General features: G+C 41.0%; 1 long non-coding RNA gene across 1 annotated transcript; it reads right to left on the reverse strand.

The window, feature by feature from the left end:
* Window positions 1-263: 263 nt before the first annotated feature.
* LOC120573382 lies at window positions 264-1,493 on the reverse strand. The gene is made up of 3 exons (XR_005641701.1): window positions 1,164-1,493; window positions 464-598; window positions 264-330 (listed from the first exon to the last, which is right to left on the reverse strand). It is a non-coding gene; the product is annotated as an uncharacterized LOC120573382 (long non-coding RNA).
* Window positions 1,494-5,926: the final 4,433 nt, after the last annotated feature.

Here is a 5,926-nt window from a genome sequence, read left to right on the forward strand (position 1 = left end):
CACCAGGGTGTAGGGGTATGGTCTGGTCTGCTGCCTGAAGGTATCCACCATCCGACCTGAATAATATATAATATTCCATAAAAAAGTACTTGAATGAAAAAGACTCTGACCAGCTGACAGCTAATGTTTTCTAACAGATTTTACATTAAAAGGCCTGCATCACTAGATCCAAGGGGCTGTGTGAGTCTAGGACTACTCACAGGCTTAAGATCGATGAAGGCCTTCATGGCGTCAGACACTGTAGTCCCTCACGGGTCTTTCGGCCCATCCTGAAGACTGCAGGTGGAATCAGGCTTGGCAGAACCATCAGGGCAACGTAGTCTTTGGAGCCTGTAAAGAAAGAAAATAGTTTGACATAAGTATTACCATAGTTTATTTATCTATTATCATAGAGTAGCTTATGGCTCGAAAAATGCACAAATCCATACAAATCTTAGGGTTATGTTGATGTTATAATTTCTACCTTGAGACAAAGACTCGGTCTGCACCTGGAGCTCCCCCCCGCTGGGCCGCATGAACAAGCTTCTCGCTGAACCTCCTCCAGGTCAAACATTTAGTCTGATGCCTCTTTATGAAGGACCTCGAAGTCCTGCGCAATCTGAGAGGGGGAGATTTAGAATAATTAATTAAATCATATATCATCAAAACAAAAATAATAAGATAAGTGAGAGAAAGGAAAATAGAGAAAGTGTGTGTGTGAGAGATTGAGAGCACATTTTGTAATAAGAAAATTACATTTAAAGTATTGCTGTGCACAATGGTAGACAGAGGTGTAGTGGTAAAATAAGAGGTAGCTAAACTATAAATTCTGTGGCCATGGTAAGGTTAATAAAACCTCATGCCAATTGTTTGCCTTCTATAGTTGTGGAATTTCTGTCACTATCGAAATGGTATTTCAGGGACCTACAATGGTGACCACAGGTGATGGGTAATCAAAATGGGATTCTGTTTAGGGAGGCATGGTCTTCAGTGGCACATATAGAGTGTTAGATTCTTTTACATAATGCTCTTACATGTCAAGATGTTGTACTTCTAAACAAAATGGAGTATTGTGTAGCATACAACTTCATTGGGGATGCATGAGCATAGGGTAATTTTTTTAATGTTGACATATTCAATAATATTAATAATAGGCATATAGTACAACAATATAACATATTTACCTGCAAAAGTGTCAATCAGCTCCAGAAGTTGCCGTTCTGTTAACTTTAGTTTAACAAAGTCCTCCATATTCAACCGCTATAGGGGAGAAGAACAAGATCTGTTAATGTTCAATCAATGTATGGAAGTGTATTTTGCAGTCTGTCTGTCTGTCTAGTGAAAATATAACGAAGTTGCTGTAATCTAGTGCCATGTAGCTAGCTAGCTAGTGGTCTTTTCATAATCACTTAAAACACAATGTGGTATCTCTACAATCAAAGTATGTTAACTGCACTAAACACAAATTACTTTGTCAACAGAATGCATGCAATGCACCTTCAATGCTTCGCTATTAGCTGTACTAGCTACTAGCTAGCTTACAGGATGAGTCAGCAATTAGCGCTAGCTAGCGCTAGCTAGCGGTTAGCATTAGCGATCTTTTTAAAACGTTATAATACTTCATATCATAGTGAATTTGTCTCGTGATTTGCCCCAGACACACACACAAATGTTTATAAAAGCACTGTTTATGTGTCACTCCCTCAGAGAATTAGAAATAGTCTCCATTTAAATCTTAGGTATCATGCTACAATATTAACCTACTAGCTAGCATTAGCGCTATCATACTTGAACTTGCGCTAGCCTTATAGCATGCATGAATCATAGTTAGCTAGAAATCACTGTTGCTAACTGGATTATCAGAGCTAAAACGCTCCTCCTATCCGGCAATGAATCAAGATCAAGTAAGTAACCAGTAACCGGAGCTAAAGTCTGCTGTTTGACTGCAATGAAGCAATGTTGTAGTAAGCATAGGCTCATTGCTAGCTTGCTAGCTGCTTGCTGAATTAGCATCAGTGGTAGCCGTTAGAGGGGCAGGAACGGTTGCTTTCGGCAAAGTAAAGTTCTACAGGCTGCCCCGTTATGGAAATAATGATTATGATTATTATTATATATATTATAACTAACAACTAGCAAGCTCGTGTTTCTGTCGAAGACAGAGGTAGTTTTCTAAAAAATGAGAAATGACAAACCTTCAGCTTTTCCATGAGTGGTCTCCCGCCTCGTCGGAGGAAAAGAAAAAGACCGTTGGAGGAGAACCCAAACTTGAATGTAACCCAACCACTGGGTTAAAATGATCATTGGTTGGGTTATTTAGATCCAGGCACAGTCCAAAACCATTAACCCAACTACTGGGTTACTGAAAGTAACCCAATATGGGTTGAATATACATAATACAGGGTTAAACAGCCTCAACCCAGTGGTTGGGTTAATAAAATAACCCAGTATTTTTAAGAGTGTATGGTAGTGTAAAGTGCATCAGGTCTGACAACGGGACAGAGTTCACAGGAAAGGAGTATCAAGGATTACTGAGTAGAAAGGGCATAAGACATGAGACGTCCGCACCGTACTCTCCACACCAAAATGGCACTGCCGAACGAAGTTGGAGAACCTTATTCGACATGGCTAGGTGCATGTTAATTGAGAGTGGGTTACCTAAAACGTTGTGGCCATATGCAGTGCATACAGCCGCTGTAGTGAGAAACAGATGTTTTAATAATCGCACTAAGCAAACAGCTTACTTCATGTTAACAGGCAGGCAACCGAACATTTCTAGATTGCAGAAGTTTGGTATTTCATGTTATGCTTATCAACATGATAAAGGTAAGCTAGACTCAAGGTGTGAAAGAGGCATCTTTGTTGGATATGACAGGAATAGTCCAGCATACATGATCTACTATCCTGATACCAGAAAAATACAGAAACGCAGACTGGTTGAGTTTTTTCCTGAAATGAGTACTGAGGTAGACAAGATACCAATTGATGATGATTGTGACGATTTTAGGGTCAAGGATAGTCGTAGAGAATCAGAAAAAGGTCCTGGAGTTAACCTGCAAAGCCCCCAGGAACAGGTCACAGTTCCTGTGAAGGGGGAGCCAGATGTGTGCGAAAACCCAGCACAAATAGATGAACCTGAGGAAAGCAGATATCCTGCCAGAGAGAGGAAAAGGCCAGGTTATTTAAGCGATTATGTTTGTGGTTCTGAAGGTGACGTAGCTGACATTGATTATTGTTACAGACTGGTTTGCAATGTACCACAAACATACAGAGAAGCTGTAACGTCAGTGAATGCAGATGAATGGGTTAAGGCTATGGACGAAGAGATGAAGTCATTAAAGGAAAGTGTAACTTTTACCCTGACCAGTCTACCTGAAGGTAAAGAATTAGTGGGGGGTAAATGGGTCTACGCTATTAAGAAAGATAGTGATGGATCAGATAAGTACAAAGCACGATATGTTGCTAAAGGTTATAGTCAAGAGAGAGGCGTTAACTATGACGAGACTTTTTCTCCAACGGCCAGTATGACGAGTATCAGAGTGTTGATACAGAAAGCTGCACAAGAAGATTTGGTTGTGCGTCAGATGGATGTAAAGACGGCATACTTGCATGCGCCAATCGAATGTGACATCTATATGAAACAGCCAGAGGGTTACGAGGTAAAATCTCAAGATAAGTCAAAGCTGGTGTATAAACTGGAAAAATCACTATATGGACTGAAACAGTCGGGTAGGAACTGGAACCGGATGTTGCATGATTATTTGTGTGAGAGCAAGTTTGTTCAGAATCCAGCTGATCATTGTTTTTACACAAAGGTCACAGAAAATGGGAAAGTTTTCATAATCATATGGGTTGATAATGTGATTATTGCAGCCAACAATATGTATATGCTTAATCGCGTAAAAGAGATGCTCAGTGCAAAATTTAGAATGAAGGACTTAGGAAAATTAACACATTTTCTTGGTATTGATTATGAGCAAGATTTTGGTTGTGTTAAAATGTCGCAACATAAGTATATTGAGAAAATACTTGACAGATTCGACATGCAAAATTGTAAGTCCAGAGCTACTCCCTGTGAACAGAAACTAAACTATTCTGATGATGCTGAAGAAATGAGTGATGTAAGGAAGTACAGGGAAGTAGTAGGTAGCTTAATCTATCTGGCAACATGCACAAGACCAGACCTAAGTTTTGTTGTAAGTAAACTGTCACAGTATTTTACTAGGCCAACCATAGAACAGTGGAATACTGTCAAGCATGTTTTGAGATACTTAAAAGGGACACAAGACAAAGAACTGTGTTACAGAAAAGGTGAAAATGAGAACTTGATACATGCATACAGTGATGCGAATTGGGCAGCAGACGTAACTGATAGACGAAGCACTACAGGTTACTGCATCAGCCTAAACAAGAACGGTCCATTAATCTCATGGAAGACCAAGAGACAGCCTACTGTTGCACCGTCAACTTGTGAGGCTGAGTATATGGCATTAGCCGCAACTGTACAGGAGTGTTTATTTCTACAGCAATTGTTAGAAGACATTGATGGTCAGAAATATGAATCCAGAGTGTATGAAGATAATCAGGGTGCTATAGCTTTAGCAAAGAATCCTGTGTATCGACAGAGGTGCAAACATGTGGACATCAAATATAATTTTGTGAGATCTGTGATCAAGGAGGGCAGAATGAGTCTGAACTACTGTCCAACTGATGGGATGGTTGCTGATGTATTAACAAAACCAGCAACGAAGTTAAAGTTAAGGAAATTAAACTCATTTATGTTTGGCGTATGAATTTTGTACTTGTACAGAAACGATGAAATAGAAATGTGAGAGCAAGTGGGGGTGTTGAGATTTATTAGTATTGTGCTCACATTTGATTTGTTTAATCTTTATTTTCGAGCCAACCAATCATATTGAGATGTGTATGTCATGTGACCCAATCAATGTCTAATCAGTGACTAAATGAATACACATGTGTGCTTTGAATAAAGTACGCCAGTGAGACAGAGACTGGCTGATATGTGGAAGTATTCCCTGTTGTCTGTGTGAGGTACTCTGCTAACACTCTCTTACCCTATAGTCCCTATGGCCACTTGGCCAGTGCGAATGCAAATGGGAAAAACGGTTTGGGGGGAGAGTAGTTAGTAGAACTGCTTAGAAGTGGACTTTTCCTATAACTACGTTCCTGTAACTACTTGGTCGGAAAGCGGCTATTATCTTGCTGTAGGATGAACCCCTGACCAACTAGGCGCATACCAGAGGGTACTGCATGGCGCTGCAAAATGCTGTGGTAGCCGTTTTGGTTCAGGGTGCCTTTCACTCTGTACAAATCACCGACCCTGGATCCAGCAAATAGCCCCAGACCATCACGCTTCCTCCTCCATGTTTGACATTTGATGTCACACACTGAGGAACCATCCTTTCGCCTACTCGACGGCGTACAAAAATCTTGCGTGATGAACCGAAGATTTAAAATTTTGATTCATCAGTCCATTAGCCTGGCTGACACCAGACCCTTCTCAGTTGTAACTGAGAGTGGGTCTGGGAAAGCTTCATTGACAGTTCATTTCCAAAGGGGCGTCACCAACGGATGCCACTCAAATGCCTCTGGGCGCAATTGGATAGTCCTTCAACCAATCAGACCAACTGTCCGGGTGACGCTTTTCACATCCAATATCCAACAAAAAAAAAATCGGTTCTGGTTTTTGGTGTAGTCCCTCCACGCCCTACTGTCTCCTTGCAGGTGTTGCATATTGCAAACTTGTTATCTTCTGCACACACGCTGAAGAATTTCCAAACAGCTGACATGTTGCAGGTTCATTCACGAGGTTCCCTGTGCAAGAATAGCGCGGGCGCAAGCGGGTACGCACACACACACACACACACACACACACACACACACACACACACACAAACAACAACACACACACACACACACACACACACAC

Source organism: Perca fluviatilis, chromosome 14 (genome assembly GCF_010015445.1).
Source record: "Perca fluviatilis chromosome 14, GENO_Pfluv_1.0, whole genome shotgun sequence".
Lineage (NCBI taxonomy): Eukaryota > Metazoa > Chordata > Actinopteri > Perciformes > Percidae > Perca > Perca fluviatilis.